This window comes from Copadichromis virginalis, linkage group LG3, assembly GCF_057382275.1.
Source record: "Copadichromis virginalis isolate Kocher_CV1m ecotype Utaka linkage group LG3, C_Virginalis_male_GT1.1, whole genome shotgun sequence".
Lineage (NCBI taxonomy): Eukaryota > Metazoa > Chordata > Actinopteri > Cichliformes > Cichlidae > Copadichromis > Copadichromis virginalis.
In genome coordinates, this window is record NC_140620.1 from 58,751,456 (window position 1) to 58,770,045 (window position 18,590).

General features: G+C 57.5%; 4 non-coding genes and 7 pseudogenes across 4 annotated transcripts; all 11 read left to right on the forward strand.

The window, feature by feature from the left end:
- The first annotated feature begins 895 nt into the window (after window positions 1-895).
- LOC146716020 (5S ribosomal RNA) lies at window positions 896-1,014 on the forward strand (annotated as a pseudogene).
- Window positions 1,015-3,092: 2,078 nt separating this feature from the next.
- Window positions 3,093-3,211, forward strand: LOC146716021 (5S ribosomal RNA; annotated as a pseudogene).
- A 1,055-nt stretch (window positions 3,212-4,266) lies between these two features.
- Window positions 4,267-4,385, forward strand: LOC146716022 (5S ribosomal RNA; annotated as a pseudogene).
- A 2,078-nt stretch (window positions 4,386-6,463) lies between these two features.
- On the forward strand, window positions 6,464-6,582 carry LOC146716023 (5S ribosomal RNA; annotated as a pseudogene).
- Window positions 6,583-8,428: 1,846 nt separating this feature from the next.
- On the forward strand, window positions 8,429-8,547 carry LOC146716024 (5S ribosomal RNA). Its single transcript, XR_014919635.1, has one exon. It is a non-coding gene; the product is annotated as a 5S ribosomal RNA (ribosomal RNA).
- Window positions 8,548-10,941: 2,394 nt separating this feature from the next.
- On the forward strand, window positions 10,942-11,060 carry LOC146716025 (5S ribosomal RNA). The gene has a single exon (XR_014919358.1). It is a non-coding gene; the product is annotated as a 5S ribosomal RNA (ribosomal RNA).
- Window positions 11,061-13,165: 2,105 nt separating this feature from the next.
- Window positions 13,166-13,284, forward strand: LOC146716026 (5S ribosomal RNA; annotated as a pseudogene).
- Window positions 13,285-13,905: 621 nt separating this feature from the next.
- On the forward strand, window positions 13,906-14,024 carry LOC146716027 (5S ribosomal RNA). Its single transcript, XR_014919909.1, has one exon. It is a non-coding gene; the product is annotated as a 5S ribosomal RNA (ribosomal RNA).
- Window positions 14,025-14,966: 942 nt separating this feature from the next.
- On the forward strand, window positions 14,967-15,085 carry LOC146716028 (5S ribosomal RNA). The gene has a single exon (XR_014919385.1). It is a non-coding gene; the product is annotated as a 5S ribosomal RNA (ribosomal RNA).
- Window positions 15,086-15,708: 623 nt separating this feature from the next.
- Window positions 15,709-15,827, forward strand: LOC146716029 (5S ribosomal RNA; annotated as a pseudogene).
- Window positions 15,828-17,203: 1,376 nt separating this feature from the next.
- On the forward strand, window positions 17,204-17,322 carry LOC146716030 (5S ribosomal RNA; annotated as a pseudogene).
- The last annotated feature ends 1,268 nt before the right edge of the window (window positions 17,323-18,590 follow it).

The window sequence follows — 18,590 nt, forward strand, 5'->3', positions numbered from 1 at the left end:
CTGAGTGACCGGCTGGGGCCACTTACACCACATCAGGGCCTGTGGCTCTGGCTGAGGCCACTTACACCACACCAGGGCCTGTGGCCTCTGGCTGAGGCCACTTACACCACACCAGGGCCTGTGGCTGCTGGCTGAGGCCACTTACACCACACCAGGGCCTTAGTTGCTATTGAGGCCAATTACACCACACCATGGTCTGTGGCTCTTGCTCAGGCCACTTACACCACACCAGGGCCTGTGGCACTGGCTGAGGCCACTTACACCACACCAGGGCCTGTGGCTGCTGGCTGAGGCCACTTACACCACACAAGGGCTTGTGGCTGCTGGCTGAGGCCACCTACACCACACCAGGGCCTGTGGCTGCTGGCTGAGGCCACCTACACCACACCAGGGCCTCTGGCTCTTGCTCAGGCCACTTACACCACACCAGGGCCTGTGGCTCTTGCTCATGCCACTTACACCACACCAGGGCCTGTGGCTCTTGCTCAGGCCACTCATATCACACCAGGGCCTTATTTGCTATTGAGGCCACTTACACCACACCAGGGCCTGTGGCTCTGGCTTAGGCCACTTACACCACACCAGTGCCTGTGGCTTCTGGCTGAGGCGACTTACACCACACCAGGCCCTGCGCTTCTGGCCGAGGCCATCTTCACCAAACCAGGCCCTGTGCTCCTTGCTGTGGCCATGTACAACACACCAGGCCCTGTGCTGGTTCCTGAGGCCATCTTCAACAATCCAGGGCCTGTGCTGTTGGATAAATGCCAAACTGAGCCTTTGGGTTAGGGTATTATGCAAACATGCAGGTATGGTTATAGCATTGTCTTCGTAACTTCAGGTACTTGCCACCTAATCACTTGAATCCATAAATTGAGACATTGTGCTGGAGCCAGCAGCTTACGGCCATACCACCGTGAGCACGCCTGACCTCGTCTGATCTCGGAAGCTAAGCAGGGCTGGGCTTGGTTAGTACTTGGATGGGAGACTGCCTGGGAATACCTGGTGCTGTAAGCCTTTCATTTTCATGTCATTGAACCGCTTTTGATCCAGAGAAGGGGTGTATTAAAAGACCAAAAGCAGCTCCCCATTAATGAGGGCACATTAACGACATTGCTTTTGGCTGTTTTCCAATGTCTTGTGCTGCTAGCTGATGCCACTTACACCACACCAGGGCCTGTGGCTGCTGGCTGAGGCCACTTACACCACACCAGGGCCTGTGGCTGCTGGCTGAGGCCACCTACACCACACCAGGGCCTTAGTTGCTATTGAGGCCAATTACACCACACCAGGGTCTGTGGCTCTTGCTCAGGCCACTTACACCACACCAGGGCCTGTGGCACTGGCTGAGGCCACTTACACCACACCAGGGCCTGTGGCTGCTAGCTGATGCCACCTACACCACACCAGGGCCTGAGTGACCGGCTGGGGCCACTTACACCACATCAGGGCCTGTTGCTCTGGCTGAGGCCACTTACACCACACCAGGGCCTGTGGCTGCTGGCTGAGGCCACCTACACCACACCAGGGCCTTAGTTGCTATTGAGGCCAATTACACCACACCAGGGTATGTGGCTCTTGCTCAGGCCACTTACACCACACCAGGGCCTTAGTTGCTATTGAGGCCAATTACACCACACCAGGGCCTGTGGCACTGGCTGAGGCCACTTACACCACACCAGGGCCTGTGGCTGCTGGCTGAGGCCACTTACACCACACCAGGGCCTGTGGCTGCTGGCTGAGGCCACTTACACCACACCAGGGCCTTAGTTGCTATTGAGGCCAATTACACCACACCATGGTCTGTGGCTCTTGCTCAGGCCACTTACACCACACCAGGGCCTGTGGCACTGGCTGAGGCCACTTACACCACACCAGGGCCTGTGGCTGCTGGCTGAGGCCACTTACACCACATCAGGGCCTGTGGCTCTGGCTGAGGCCACTTACACCACACCAGGGCCTGTGGCTGCTGGCTGAGGCCAGTTACACCACACCAGAGCCTGTGGCTGCTGGCTGAAGCCACTTACACCACACCAGGGCCTTAGTTGCTATTGAGGCCACTTACACCACACCAGGGCCTGTGGCTGCTGGCTGAGGCCACCTACACCACACCAGGGCCTGTGGCTGCTGGCTGAGGCCACTTACACCACACCAGGGCCTGTGGCTGCTGGCTGAAGCCACTTACACCACACCAGGGCCTTAGTTGCTATTGAGGCCACTTACACCACACCAGGGCCTGTGGCTGCTGGCTGAGGCCACCTACACCACACCAGGGCCCTTTTGCTGCTGGCTGAGGCCACTTACACCACACCAGTGCATGTGGCTTCTGGCTGAGGCCACTTACACCACACCAGGGCCTGTGGCTGCTGGCTGAGGCCACTTACACCACACCAGGGCCTGTGGCTCTTGCTCAGGCCACTCACATCACACCAGGCCCTGCGCTTCTGGCCGAGGCCATCTTCACCAAACCAGGCCCTGTGGTTCTTGCTCAGGCCACTTACACCACACCAGGGCCTTATTTGCTATTGAGGCCACTTACACCACACCAGGGCCTGTGGCACTTGCTCAGGCCACTTACACCACACCAGGGCCTGTGGCTGCTGGTTGAGGCCACTTACACCACACCAGGGCCTGTGGCTCTTGCTCAGGCCACTTACACCACACCAGGGCCTGTGGCTGCTGGCTGAGGCCACTTACACCACACCAGGGCCTGTGGCTTCTGGCTGAGGCGACTTACACCACACCAGGCCTGTGGCTGCTGGCTGAGGCCACGTACACCACACCAGGGCCTGTGGCTCTTGCTCAGGCCACTCACATCACACCAGGCCCTGCGCTTCTGGCCGAGGCCATCTTCACCAAACCAGGCCCTGTGCTGCTAGCTGTGGCCATGTACAACACACCAGGCCCTGTGCTGGTTCCTGAGGCCATCTTCAACAATCCAGGGCCTGTGCTGTTGGATAAATGCTAAACTGAGCCTTTGGGTTAGGGTATTATGCAAACATGAAGGTAGGGTTATAGGATTGTCTTCGTAACTTCAGGTACTTGCCACCTAATCACCTGAATCCATAAATTGAGACATTGTGCTGGGGCCAGCAGCTTACGGCCATACCACCCTGAGCACGCCCGACCTCGTCTGATCTCGGAAGCTGAGCAGGGCTGGGCTTGGTTAGTACTTGGATGGGAGCCTGCCTGGGAATACCTGGTGCTGTAAGCCTTTCATTTTCATGTCATTGAACCGCTTTTGATCCAGAGAAGGGGTGTATTAAAAGACCAAAAGCAGCTGCCCATTAATGAGGGCACATTAACGACATTGCTTTTGGCTGTTTTCCAATGTCTTGTGCTGCTAGCTGATGCCACCTACACCACACCAGGGCCTGAGTGACCGGCTGGGGCCACTTACACCACATCAGGGCCTGTGGCTCTGGCTGAGGCCACTTACACCACACCAGGGCCTGTGGCCTCTGGCTGAGGCCACTTACACCACACCAGGGCCTGTGGCTGCTGGCTGAGGCCACTTACACCACACCAGGGCCTTAGTTGCTATTGAGGCCAATTACACCACACCATGGTCTGTGGCTCTTGCTCAGGCCACTTACACCACACCAGGGCCTGTGGCACTGGCTGAGGCCACTTACACCACACCAGGGCCTGTGGCTGCTGGCTGAGGCCACTTACACCACACAAGGGCTTGTGGCTGCTGGCTGAGGCCACCTACACCACACCAGGGCCTGTGGCTGCTGGCTGAGGCCACCTACACCACACCAGGGCCTCTGGCTCTTGCTCAGGCCACTTACACCACACCAGGGCCTGTGGCTCTTGCTCATGCCACTTACACCACACCAGGGCCTGTGGCTCTTGCTCAGGCCACTCATATCACACCAGGGCCTTATTTGCTATTGAGGCCACTTACACCACACCAGGGCCTGTGGCTCTGGCTTAGGCCACTTACACCACACCAGTGCCTGTGGCTTCTGGCTGAGGCGACTTACACCACACCAGGCCCTGCGCTTCTGGCCGAGGCCATCTTCACCAAACCAGGCCCTGTGCTCCTTGCTGTGGCCATGTACAACACACCAGGCCCTGTGCTGGTTCCTGAGGCCATCTTCAACAATCCAGGGCCTGTGCTGTTGGATAAATGCCAAACTGAGCCTTTGGGTTAGGGTATTATGCAAACATGCAGGTATGGTTATAGCATTGTCTTCGTAACTTCAGGTACTTGCCACCTAATCACTTGAATCCATAAATTGAGACATTGTGCTGGAGCCAGCAGCTTACGGCCATACCACCGTGAGCACGCCTGACCTCGTCTGATCTCGGAAGCTAAGCAGGGCTGGGCTTGGTTAGTACTTGGATGGGAGACTGCCTGGGAATACCTGGTGCTGTAAGCCTTTCATTTTCATGTCATTGAACCGCTTTTGATCCAGAGAAGGGGTGTATTAAAAGACCAAAAGCAGCTCCCCATTAATGAGGGCACATTAACGACATTGCTTTTGGCTGTTTTCCAATGTCTTGTGCTGCTAGCTGATGCCACTTACACCACACCAGGGCCTGTGGCTGCTGGCTGAGGCCACTTACACCACACCAGGGCCTGTGGCTGCTGGCTGAGGCCACCTACACCACACCAGGGCCTTAGTTGCTATTGAGGCCAATTACACCACACCAGGGTCTGTGGCTCTTGCTCAGGCCACTTACACCACACCAGGGCCTGTGGCACTGGCTGAGGCCACTTACACCACACCAGGGCCTGTGGCTGCTAGCTGATGCCACCTACACCACACCAGGGCCTGAGTGACCGGCTGGGGCCACTTACACCACATCAGGGCCTGTTGCTCTGGCTGAGGCCACTTACACCACACCAGGGCCTGTGGCTGCTGGCTGAGGCCACCTACACCACACCAGGGCCTTAGTTGCTATTGAGGCCAATTACACCACACCAGGGTATGTGGCTCTTGCTCAGGCCACTTACACCACACCAGGGCCTTAGTTGCTATTGAGGCCAATTACACCACACCAGGGCCTGTGGCACTGGCTGAGGCCACTTACACCACACCAGGGCCTGTGGCTGCTGGCTGAGGCCACTTACACCACACCAGGGCCTGTGGCTGCTGGCTGAGGCCACTTACACCACACCAGGGCCTTAGTTGCTATTGAGGCCAATTACACCACACCATGGTCTGTGGCTCTTGCTCAGGCCACTTACACCACACCAGGGCCTGTGGCACTGGCTGAGGCCACTTACACCACACCAGGGCCTGTGGCTGCTGGCTGAGGCCACTTACACCACATCAGGGCCTGTGGCTCTGGCTGAGGCCACTTACACCACACCAGGGCCTGTGGCTGCTGGCTGAGGCCAGTTACACCACACCAGAGCCTGTGGCTGCTGGCTGAAGCCACTTACACCACACCAGGGCCTTAGTTGCTATTGAGGCCACTTACACCACACCAGGGCCTGTGGCTGCTGGCTGAGGCCACCTACACCACACCAGGGCCTGTGGCTGCTGGCTGAGGCCACTTACACCACACCAGGGCCTGTGGCTGCTGGCTGAAGCCACTTACACCACACCAGGGCCTTAGTTGCTATTGAGGCCACTTACACCACACCAGGGCCTGTGGCTGCTGGCTGAGGCCACCTACACCACACCAGGGCCCTTTTGCTGCTGGCTGAGGCCACTTACACCACACCAGTGCATGTGGCTTCTGGCTGAGGCCACTTACACCACACCAGGGCCTGTGGCTGCTGGCTGAGGCCACTTACACCACACCAGGGCCTGTGGCTCTTGCTCAGGCCACTCACATCACACCAGGCCCTGCGCTTCTGGCCGAGGCCATCTTCACCAAACCAGGCCCTGTGGTTCTTGCTCAGGCCACTTACACCACACCAGGGCCTTATTTGCTATTGAGGCCACTTACACCACACCAGGGCCTGTGGCACTTGCTCAGGCCACTTACACCACACCAGGGCCTGTGGCTGCTGGCTGAGGCCACTTACACCACACCAGGGCCTGTGGCTCTTGCTCAGGCCACTTACACCACACCAGGGCCTGTGGCTGCTGGCTGAGGCCACTTACACCACACCAGGGCCTGTGGCTTCTGGCTGAGGCGACTTACACCACACCAGGCCTGTGGCTGCTGGCTGAGGCCACGTACACCACACCAGGGCCTGTGGCTCTTGCTCAGGCCACTCACATCACACCAGGCCCTGCGCTTCTGGCCGAGGCCATCTTCACCAAACCAGGCCCTGTGCTGCTAGCTGTGGCCATGTACAACACACCAGGCCCTGTGCTGGTTCCTGAGGCCATCTTCAACAATCCAGGGCCTGTGCTGTTGGATAAATGCTAAACTGAGCCTTTGGGTTAGGGTATTATGCAAACATGAAGGTAGGGTTATAGGATTGTCTTCGTAACTTCAGGTACTTGCCACCTAATCACCTGAATCCATAAATTGAGACATTGTGCTGGGGCCAGCAGCTTACGGCCATACCACCCTGAGCACGCCCGACCTCGTCTGATCTCGGAAGCTGAGCAGGGCTGGGCTTGGTTAGTACTTGGATGGGAGCCTGCCTGGGAATACCTGGTGCTGTAAGCCTTTCATTTTCATGTCATTGAACCGCTTTTGATCCAGAGAAGGGGTGTATTAAAAGACCAAAAGCAGCTGCCCATTAATGAGGGCACATTAACGACATTGCTTTTGGCTGTTTTCCAATGTCTTGTGCTGCTAGCTGATGCCACCTACACCACACCAGGGCCTGAGTGACCGGCTGGGGCCACTTACACCACATCAGGGCCTGTGGCTCTGGCTGAGGCCACTTACACCACACCAGGGCCTGTGGCCTCTGGCTGAGGCCACTTACACCACACCAGGGCCTGTGGCTGCTGGCTGAGGCCACTTACACCACACCAGGGCCTTAGTTGCTATTGAGGCCAATTACACCACACCATGGTCTGTGGCTCTTGCTCAGGCCACTTACACCACACCAGGGCCTGTGGCACTGGCTGAGGCCACTTACACCACACCAGGGCCTGTGGCTGCTGGCTGAGGCCACTTACACCACACAAGGGCTTGTGGCTGCTGGCTGAGGCCACCTACACCACACCAGGGCCTGTGGCTGCTGGCTGAGGCCACCTACACCACACCAGGGCCTGTGGCTCTTGCTCAGGCCACTTACACCACACCAGGGCCTGTGGCTCTTGCTCATGCCACTTACACCACACCAGGGCCTGTGGCTCTTGCTCAGGCCACTCATATCACACCAGGCCCTGTGCTTCTGGCTGAGGCCACTTAGACCACACCAGGGCCTGTGGCTGCTGGCTGAGGCCACTTACACCACACCAGGGCCTGTGGCTGCTGGCTGAGGCCATCTACACCACACCAGGGCCTGTGGCTGCTGGCTGAGGCGACTTACACCACACCAGGGCCCTTTTGCTGCTGGCTGAGGCCACTTACACCACACCAGTGCCTGTGGCTTCTGGCTGAGGCGACTTACACCACACCAGGGCCTGTGGCTGCTGGCTGAGGCCACTTACACCACACCAGGGCCTGTGGCTCTTGCTCAGGCCACTCACATCACACCAGGCCCTGCGCTTCTGGCCGAGGCCATCTTCACCAAACCAGGCCCTGTGGCTCTTGCTCAGGCCACTTACACCACACCAGGGCCTGTGGCTCTGGCTTAGGCCACTTACACCACACCAGGGCCTGTGGCACTTGCTCAGGCCACTTACACCACACCAGGGCCTGTGGCTCTTGCTCAGGCCACTTACACCACACCAGGGCCTGTGGCTCTTGCTCAGGCCACTCACATCACACCAGGCCCTGCGCTTCTGGCCGAGGCCATCTTCACCAAACCAGGCCCTGTGGCTCTTGCTCAGGCCACTTACACCACACCAGGGCCTGTGGCTCTGGCTTAGGCCACTTACACCACACCAGGGCCTGTGGCACTTGCTCAGGCCACTTACACCACACCAGGGCCTGTGGCTGCTGGCTGAGGCCACTTACACCACACCAGGGCCTGTGGCTCTTACTCAGGCCACTTACACCACACCAGGGCCTGTGGCACTGGCTGAGGCCACTTAGACCACACCAGGGCCTGTGGCTGCTGGCTGAGGCCACTTACACCACACCAGGGCCTGTGGCTGCTGGCTGAGGCCACTTACACCAAACCAGGGCCTGTGGCTGCTTGCTGAGGCCATCTTCACCAAACCAGGCCCTGTGCTGCTTGCTGTGGCCATGTAAAACACACCAGGTCCTGTGCTGGTTCTTGAGGCCATCTTCAACAATCCAGGGCCTGTGCTGTTGGATAAATGCCAAACTGAGCCTTTGGGTTAGGGTATTATGCAAACATGCAGGTATGGTTATAGGATTGTCTTCGTAACTTCAGGTACTTGCCACCTAATCACTTGAATCCATAAATTGAGACATTGTGCTGGAGCCAGCAGCTTACGGCCATACCACCCTGAGCACGCCCGACCTCGTCTGATCTCGGAAGCTAAGCAGGGCTGGGCTTGGTTAGTACTTGGATGGGAGACTGCCTGGGAATACCTGGTGCTGTAAGCCTTTCATTTTCATGTCATTGAACCGCTTTTGATCCAGAGAAGGGGTGTATTAAAAGACCAGAAGCAGCTCCCCATTAATGAGGGCACATTAACGACATTGCTTTTGGCTGTTTTCCATTGTCTTGTGCTGCTAGCTGATGCCACCTACACCACACCAGGGCCTGAGTGACCGGCTGGGGCCACTTACACCACATCAGGGCCTGTTGCTCTGGCTGAGGCCACTTACACCACACCAGGGCCTGTGGCTGCTGGCTGAGGCCACCTACACCACACCAGGGCCTTAGTTGCTATTGAGGCCAATTACACCACACCAGGGTATGTGGCTCTTGCTCAGGCCACTTACACCACACCAGGGCCTTAGTTGCTATTGAGGCCAATTACACCACACCAGGGCCTGTGGCACTGGCTGAGGCCACTTACACCACACCAGGGCCTGTGGCTGCTGGCTGAGGCCACTTACACCACACAAGGGCCTGTGGCTGCTGGCTGAGGCGACTTACACCACACCAGGGCCTGTGGCTGCTGGCTGAAGCCACTTACACCACACCAGGGCCTTAGTTGCTATTGAGGCCACTTACACCACACCAGGGCCTGTGGCTGCTGGCTGAGGCCACCTACACCACACCAGGGCCCTTTTGCTGCTGGCTGAGGCCACTTACACCACACCAGTGCCTGTGGCTTCTGGCTGAGGCCAATTACACCACACCAGGGCCTGTGGCTGCTGGCTGAGGCGACTTACACCACACCAGGGCCTGTGGCTCTTGCTCAGGCCACTCACATCACACCAGGCCCTGCGCTTCTGGCCGAGGCCATCTTCACCAAACCAGGCCCTGTGGTTCTTGCTCAGGCCACTTACACCACACCAGGGCCTTATTTGCTATTGAGGCCACTTACACCACACCAGGGTCTGTGGCTCTTGCTCAGGCCACTTACACCACACCAGGGCCTGTGGCTCTTGCTCAGGCCACTTACACCACACCAGGGCCTGTGGCTGCTGGCTGAGGCCACCTACACCACACCAGGGCATTAGTTGCTATTGAGGCCAATTACACCACACCAGGGTCTGTGGCTCTTGCTCAGGCCACTTACACCACACCAGGGCCTGTGGCTCTTGCTCAGGCCACTTACACCACACCAGGGCCTGTGGCACTGGCTGAGGCCACTTACACCACACCAGGGCCTGTGGCTGCTGGCTGAGGCCACTTACACCACACCAGGGCCTGAGTGACCGGCTGTGGCCACTTACACCACACCAGGGCCTGTGGCTGCTGGCTGAGGCCAGTTACACCACACCAGAGCCTGTGGCTGCTGGCTGAAGCCACTTACACCACACCAGGGCCTTAGTTGCTATTGAGGCCACTTACACCACACCAGGGCCTGTGGCTGCTGGCTGAGGCCACCTACACCACACCAGGGCCTGTGGCTGCTGGCTGAGGCCACTTACACCACACCAGGGCCTGTGGCTGCTGGCTGAAGCCACTTACACCACACCAGGGCCTTAGTTGCTATTGAGGCCACTTACACCACACCAGGGCCTGTGGCTGCTGGCTGAGGCCACCTACACCACACCAGGGCCCTTTTGCTGCTGGCTGAGGCCACTTACACCACACCAGTGCCTGTGGCTTCTGGCTGAGGCCAATTACACCACACCAGGGCCTGTGGCTGCTGGCTGAGGCCACTTACACCACACCAGGGCCTGTGGCTCTTGCTCAGGCCACTCACATCACACCAGGCCCTGCGCTTCTGGCCGAGGCCATCTTCACCAAACCAGGCCCTGTGGTTCTTGCTCAGGCCACTTACACCACACCAGGGCCTTATTTGCTATTGAGGCCACTTACACCACACCAGGGCCTGTGGCTCTTGCTTAGGCCACTTACACCACACCAGGGCCTGTGGCACTTGCTCAGGCCACTTACACCACACCAGGGCCTGTGGCTGCTGGCTGAGGCCACCTACACCACACCAGGGCCTGTGGCTCTTGCTCAGGCCACTTACACCACACCAGGGCCTGTGGCACTGGCTGAGGCCACTTAGACCACACCAGGGCCTGTGGCTGCTGGCTGAGGCCACTCACACCACACCAGGGCCTGTGGCTGCTAGCTGAGGCCACTTACACCAAACCAGGGCCTGTGGCTGCTTGCTGAGGCCATCTTCACCAAACCAGGCCCTGTGCTGCTTGCTGTGGCCATGTAAAACACACCAGGTCCTGTGCTGGTTCTTGAGGCCATCTTCAACAATCCAGGGCCTGTGCTGTTGGATAAATGCCAAACTGAGCCTTTTGGTTAGGGTATTATGCAAACATGCAGGTATGGTTATAGGATTGTCTTCGTAACTTCAGGTACTTGCCACCTAATCACTTGAATCCATAAATTGAGACATTGTGCTGGGGCCAGCAGCTTACGGCCATACCACCCTGAGCACGCCCGACCTCGTCTGATCTCGGAAGCTAAGCAGGGCTGGGCTTGTTTAGTACTTGGATGGGAGACTTCCTGGGAATACCTGGTGCTGTAAGCCTTTCATGTCATTGAACAGCTTTTGATCCAGAGAAGGGGTGTATTAAAAGACCAGAAGCAGCTCCCCATTAATGAGGGCACATTAACGACATTGCTTTTGGCTGTTTTCCAATGTCTTGTGCTGCTAGCTGATGCCACCTACACCACACCAGGGCCTGAGTGACCGGCTTGGGCCACTTACACCACATCAGGGCCTGTTGCTCTGGCTGAGGCCACTTACACCACACCAGGGCCTGTGGCTGCTGGCTGAGGCCACCTACACCACACCAGGGCCTTAGTTGCTATTGAGGCCAATTACACCACACCAGGGTATGTGGCTCTTGCTCAGGCCACTTACACCACACCAGGGCCTTAGTTGCTATTGAGGCCAATTACACCACACCAGGGCCTGTGGCACTGGCTGAGGCCACTTACACCACACCAGGGCCTGTGGCTGCTGGCTGAGGCCACCTACACCACACCAGGGCCTGTGGCTGCTGGCTGAGGCCACTTACAACACACCAGGGCCTGTGGCTCTTGCTCAGGCCACTCACATCACACCAGGCCCTGCGCTTCTGGCCGAGGCCATCTTCACCAAACCAGGCCCTGTGCTGCTAGCTGAGGCGACTTACACCACATCAGGGCCTGTGGCTCTGGCTGAGGCCACTTACACCACACCAGGGCCTGTGGCTGCTGGCTGAGGCCAGTTACACCACACCAGGGCCTGTGGCTGCTGGCTGAGGCCACATACACCACACCAGGGCCTTAGTTGCTATTGAGGCCAATTACACCACACCAGGGTCTGTGGCTCTTGCTCAGGCCACTCACATCACACCAGGCCCTGCGCTTCTGGCCACTTACACCACACCAGGGCCTGTGGCTGCTGGCTGAGGCCACTTACACCATACCAGGGCCTGTGGCTGTTGGCTGAGGCCACTTACACCACACCAGGGCCTTAGTTGCTATTGAGGCCACTTACACCACACCAGGGCCTGTGGCTCTGGCTGAGGCCACTTACACCACACCAGGGCCTTATTTGCTATTCAGGCCAGTTACACCACACCAGGGCCTGTGGCTCTGGCTCAGGCCACTTAAACCACACCAGGGCCTGTGGCTGCTGGCTGATTCCACTTACACCACACCAGGGCCTTATTTGCTATTCAGGCCAATTACACCACACCAGGGTCTGTGGCTCTTGCTCAGGCCACTTACACCACACCAGGGCCTGTGGCTCTTGCTCAGGCCACTTACACCACACCAGGGCCTGTGGCACTGGCTGAGGCCACTTACACCACACCATGGCCTGTGGCTGCTGGCTGAGGCCACTTACACCACACCAGGGCCTGTGGCTGCTGGCTGAGGCCACTTACACCACACCAGGGCCTGTGGCTGGTGGCTGAGGCCACCTACACCACACCAGGGCCTGTGGCTTCTGTCTGAGGCGACTTACACCACACCAGGGCCTGTGGCTGCTGGCTGAGGCCAATTACACCACACCAGGGTCTGTGGCTCTTGCTCAGGCCACTTACACCACACCAGGGCCTGTGGCACTGGCTGAGGCCACTTACACCACACCAGGGCCTGTGGCTGCTGGCTGAGGCCACTTACACCACACCAGGGCCTGTGGCTGCTGGCTGAGGCCACTTACACCACACCAGGGCCTGTGGCTGCTGGCTGAGGCCACCTACACCACACCAGGGCCTGTGGCTGCTGGCTGAGGCCACTTACACCACACCAGTGCCTGTGGCTTCTGGCTGAGGCGACTTACACCACACCAGTGCCTGTGGCTGCTGGCTGAGGCCACTTACACCACACCAAGGCCTGTGGCTCTTGCTCAGGCCACTCACATCACACCAGGCCCTGCGCTTCTGGCCGAGGCCATCTTCACCAAACCAGGCCCTGTGCTCCTTGCTGTGGCCATGTACAACACACCAGGCCCTGTGCTGGTTCCTGAGGCCATCTTCAACAATCCAGGGCCTGTGCTGTTGGATAAATGCCAAACTGAGCCTTTGGGTTAGGGTATTATGCAAACATGCAGGTATGGTTATAGGATTGTCTTCGTAACTTCAGGTACTTGCCACCTAATCACTTGAATCCATAAATTGAGACATTGTGCTGGGGCCAGCAGCTTACGGCCATACCACCCTGAGCACCCCCGACCTCGACTGATCTCGGAAGCTAAGCAGGGCTGGGCTTGGTTAGTACTTGGATGGGAGACTGCCTGGGAATACCTGGTGCTGTAAGCCTTTCATTTTCATGTCATTGAACCGCTTTTGATCCAGAGAAGGGGTGTATTAAAAGAGCAAAAGCAGCTGCCCATTAATGAGGGCACATTAACGACATTGCTTTTGGCTGTTTTCCAATGTCTTGTGCTGCTAGCTGATGCCACCTACACCACACCACGGCCTTATTTGCTGGCTGAGGCCACATACACCAAACCAGGGCCTTAGTTGCTATTGAGGCCAATTACACCACACCAGGGCCTGTGGCTCTTGCTCAGGCCACTTACACCACACCAGGGCCTGTGGCTCTTGCTCAGGCCACTCACACCACACCAGGGCCTGTGGCTCTTGCTCAGGCCACTCATATCACGCCAGGCCCTGCGCTTCTGGCCGAGGCCATCTTCACCAAACCAGGCCCTGTGCTGCTTGCTGTGGCCATGTACAACACACCAGGTCCTGTGCTGGTTCCAGAGGCCATCTTCAACAATCCAGGGCCTGTGCTGTTGGATAAATGCCAAACTGAGCCTTTGGGTTAGGGTATTATGCAAACATGCAGGTATGGTTATAGGATTGTCTTCGTAACTTCAGGTACTTGCCACCTAATCACTTGAATCCATAAATTGAGACATTGTGCTGGGGCCATCAGCTTACGGCCATACCACCCTGAGCACGCCTGACCTCGTCTGATCTCGGAAGCTAAGCAGGGCTGGGCTTGGTTAGTACTTGGATGGGAGACTGCCTGGGAATACCTGGTGCTGTAAGCCTTTCATTTTCATGTCATTGAACCGCTTTTGATCCAGAGAAGGGGTGTATTAAAAGACCAAAAGCATCTGCCCATTAATGAGGGCACATTAACGACATTGCTTTTGGCTCTTTTCCAATGTCTTGTGCTGCTAGCTGATGCAACCTACACCACACCAGGGCCCTTTTGCTGCTGGCTGAGGCCACTTACACCACACCAGTGCCTGTGGCTTCTGGCTGAGGCGACTTACACCACACCAGGGACTGTGGCTGCTGGCTGAGGCCACTTACACCACACCAGGGCCTGTGGCTCTTGCTCAGGCCACTCACATCACACCAGGCCCTGCGCTTCTGGCCGAGGCCATCTTCACCAAACCAGGCACTGTGGCTCTTGCTCAGGCCACTTACACCACACCAGGGCCTGTGGCTCTGGCTTAGGCCACTTACACCACACCAGGGCCTGTGGCACTTGCTCAGGCCACTTACACCACACCAGGGCCTGTGGCTGCTGGCTGAGGCCACTTACACCACACCAGGGCCTGTGGCTCTTACTCAGGCCACTTACACCACACCAGGGCCTGCGGCACTGGCTGAGGCCACTTAGACTACACCAGTGCCTGTGGCTGCTGGCTGAGGCCACTTACACCACACCAGGGCCTGTGGCTGCTGGCTGAGGCCACTTACACCAAACCAGGGCCTGTGGCTGCTTGCTGAGGCCATCTTCACCAAACCAGGCCCTGTGCTGCTTGCTGTGGCCATGTAAAACACACCAGGTCCTGTGCTGGTTCTTGAGGCCATCTTCAACAATCCAGGGCCTGTGCTGTTGGATAAATGCCAAACTGAGCCTTTGGGTTAGGGTATTATGCAAACATGCAGGTATGGTTATAGGATTGTCTTCGTAACTTCAGGTACTTGACACCTAATCACTTGAATCCATAAATTGAGACATTGTGCTGGGGCTAGCAGCTTACGGCCATACCACCCTGAGCACGCCCGACCTCGTCTGATCTCGGAAGCTAAGCAGGGCTGGGCTTGGTTAGTACTTGGATGGGAGACTGCCTAGGAATACCTGGTGCTGTAAGCCTTTCATTTTCATGTCATTGAACCGCTTTTGATCCAGAGAAGGGGTGTATTAAAAGACCAAAAGCAGCTGCCCATTAATGAGGGCACATTAACGACATTGCTTTTGGCTGTTTTCCAATGTCTTGTGCTGCTAGCTGATGCCACTTACACCACACCAGGGCCTGTGGCTGCTGGCTGAGGCCACTTACACCACACCAGGGCCTGTGGCTGCTGGCTGAGGCCACCTACACCACACCAGGGCCTTAGTTGCTATTGAGGCCAATTACACCACACAAGGGCCTGTGGCTCTTGCTCAGGCCACTCACACCACACCAGGGCCTGTGGCTCTTGCTCAGGCCACTCATATCACGCCAGGCCCTGCGCTTCTGGCCGAGGCCATCTTCACCAAACCAGGCCCTGTGCTGCTTGCTGTGGCCATGTACAACACACCAGGCCCTGTGCTGGTTCCAGAGGCCATCTTCAACAATCCAGGGCCTGTGCTGTTGGATAAATGCCAAACTGAGCCTTTGGGTTAGGGTATTATGCAAACATGCAGGTATGGTTATAGGATTGTCTTCGTAACTTCAGGTACTTGCCACCTAATCACTTGAATCCATAAATTGAGACATTGTGCTGGGGCCATCAGCTTACGGCCATACCACCCTGAGCACGCCTGACCTCGTCTGATCTCGGAAGCTAAGCAGGGCTGTGCTTGGTTAGTACTTGGATGGGAGACTGCCTGGGAATACCTGGTACTGTAAGCCTTTCATTTTCATGTCATTGAACCGCTTTTGATCCAGAGAAGGGGTGTATTAAAAGACCAAAAGCATCTGCCCATTAATGAGGGCACATTAACGACATTGCTTTTGGCTCTTTTCCAATGTCTTGTGCTGCTAGCTGATGCAACCTACACCACACAAGGGCCTGAGGGACCGGCTGGGGCCACTTACACCACACCAGGGCCTGTGGCTGCTGGCTGAGGCCACTTACACCACACCAGGGCCTGTGGCTGCTGGCTGAGGCCACCTACACCACACCAGGGCCTTAGTTGCTATTGAGGCCAATTACACCACACCAGGGTCTGTGGCACTGGCTGAGGCCACTTACACCACACCAGGGCCTGTGGCTGCTGGCTTAGGCCACCTACACCACACCAGGGCCTTAGTTGCTATTGAGGCCAATTACACCACACCAGGGCCTGTGGCTGCTGGCTGAGGCCACCTACACCACACCAGGGCCTGTGGCTGCTGGCTGAGGCCACTTACACCACACCAGGGCCCTTTTGCTGCTGGCTGAGGCCACTTACACCACACCAGTGCCTGTGACTTCTGGCTGAGGCGACTTACACCACACCAGGGCCTGTGGCTGCTGGCTGAGGCCACTTACACCACACCAGGGCCTGTGGCTGCTGGCTGAGGCCACCTACACCACACCAGGGCATTATTTGCTATTGAGGCCAATTACACCACACCAGGGTCTGTGGCTCTTGCTCAGGCCACTTACAACACACCAGGGCCTGTGGCTCTTGCTCAGGCCACTTACACCACACCAGGGCCTGTGGCTGCTGGCTGAGGCCACTTACACCACACCAGGGCCTGTGGCTGCTGGCTGAGGCCACCTACACCACACCAGGGCCTGTGGCTGCTGGCTGAGGCCACCTACACCACACCAGGGCCTGTGGCTGCTGGCTGAGGCCACTTACACCACACCAGTGCCTGTGGCTTCTGGCTGAGGCGACTTACACCACACCAGGGCCTGTGGCTGCTGGCTGAGGCCACTTACACCACACCAGGGCCTGTGGCTCTTGCTCAGGCCACTCACATCACACCAGGGCCTGTGGCTCTTGCTCAGGCCTCTCATATCACGCCAGGCCCTGCGCTTCTGGCCGAGGCCATCTTCACCAAACCAGGCCCTGTGCTCCTTGCTGTGGCCATGTACAACACACCAGGCCCTGTGCTGGTTCCTGAGGCCATCTTCAACAATCCAGGGCCTGTGCTGTTGGATAAATGCCAAACTGAGCCTTTGGGTTAGGGTATTATGCAAACATGCAGGTATGGTTATAGCATTGTCTTCGTAACTTCAGGTACTTGCCACCTAATCACTTGAATCCATAAATTGAGACATTGTGCTGGAGCCAGCAGCTTACGGCCATACCACCCTGAGCACGCCTGACCTCGTCTGATCTCGGAAGCTAAACAGGGCTGGGCTTGGTTAGTACTTGGATGGGAGACTGCCTGGGAATACCTGGTGCTGTAAGCCTTTGATTTTCATGTCATTGAACCGCTTTTGATCCAGAGAAGGGGTGTATTAAAAGACCAAAAGCAGCTCCCCATTAATGAGGGCACATTAACGACATTGCTTTTGGCTGTTTTCCAATGTCTTGTGCTGCTAGCTGATGCCACTTACACCACACCAGGGCCTGTGGCTGCTGGCTGAGGCCACTTACACCACACCAGGGCCTGTGGCTGCTGGCTGAGGCCACCTACACCACACCAGGGCCTTAGTTGCTATTGAGGCCAATTACACCACACCAGGGTCTGTGGCTCTTGCTCAGGCCACTTACACCACACCAGGGCCTGTGGCACTGGCTGAGGCCACTTACACCACACCAGGGCCTGTGGCTGCTGGCTGAGGCCACCTACACCACACCAGGGCCTTAGTTGCTATTGAGGCCAATTACACCACACAAGGGCCTGTGGCTGCTGGCTGAGGCCACCTACACCACACCAGGGCCTGTGGCTGCTGGCTGAGGCCACTTACAACACACCAGGGCCTGTGGCTCTTGCTCAGGCCACTCATATCACACCAGGCCCTGTGCTTCTGGCCGAGGCCATCTTCACCAAACCAGGCCCTGTGCTGCTTGCTGTGGCCATGTACAACACACCAGGCCCTGTGCTGGTTCCTGACGCCATCTTCAACAATCCAGGGCCTGGTGCTGTAAGCCTTTCATTTTCATGTCATTGAACCGCTTTTGATCCAGAGAAGGGGTGTATTAAAAGACCAGAAGCAGCTCCCCATTAATGAGGGCACATTAACGACATTGCTTTTGGCTGTTTTCCATTGTCTTGTGCTGCTAGCTGATGCCACCTACACCACACCAGGGCCTGAGTGACCGGCTGGGGCCACTTACACCACATCAGGGCCTGTTGCTCTGGCTGAGGCCACTTACACCACACCAGGGCCTGTGGCTGCTGGCTGAGGCCACCTACACCACACCAGGGCCTTAGTTGCTATTGAGGCCAATTACACCACACCAGGGTATGTGGCTCTTGCTCAGGCCACTTACACCACACCAGGGCCTTAGTTGCTATTGAGGCCAATTACACCACACCAGGGCCTGTGGCACTGGCTGAGGCCACTTACACCACACCAGGGCCTGTGGCTGCTGGCTGAGGCCACTTACACCACACAAGGGCCTGTGGCTGCTGGCTGAGGCCACCTACACCACACCAGGGCCTGTGGCTGCTGGCTGAGGCCACTTACAACACACCAGGGCCTGTGGCTCTTGCTCAGGCCACTCATATCAC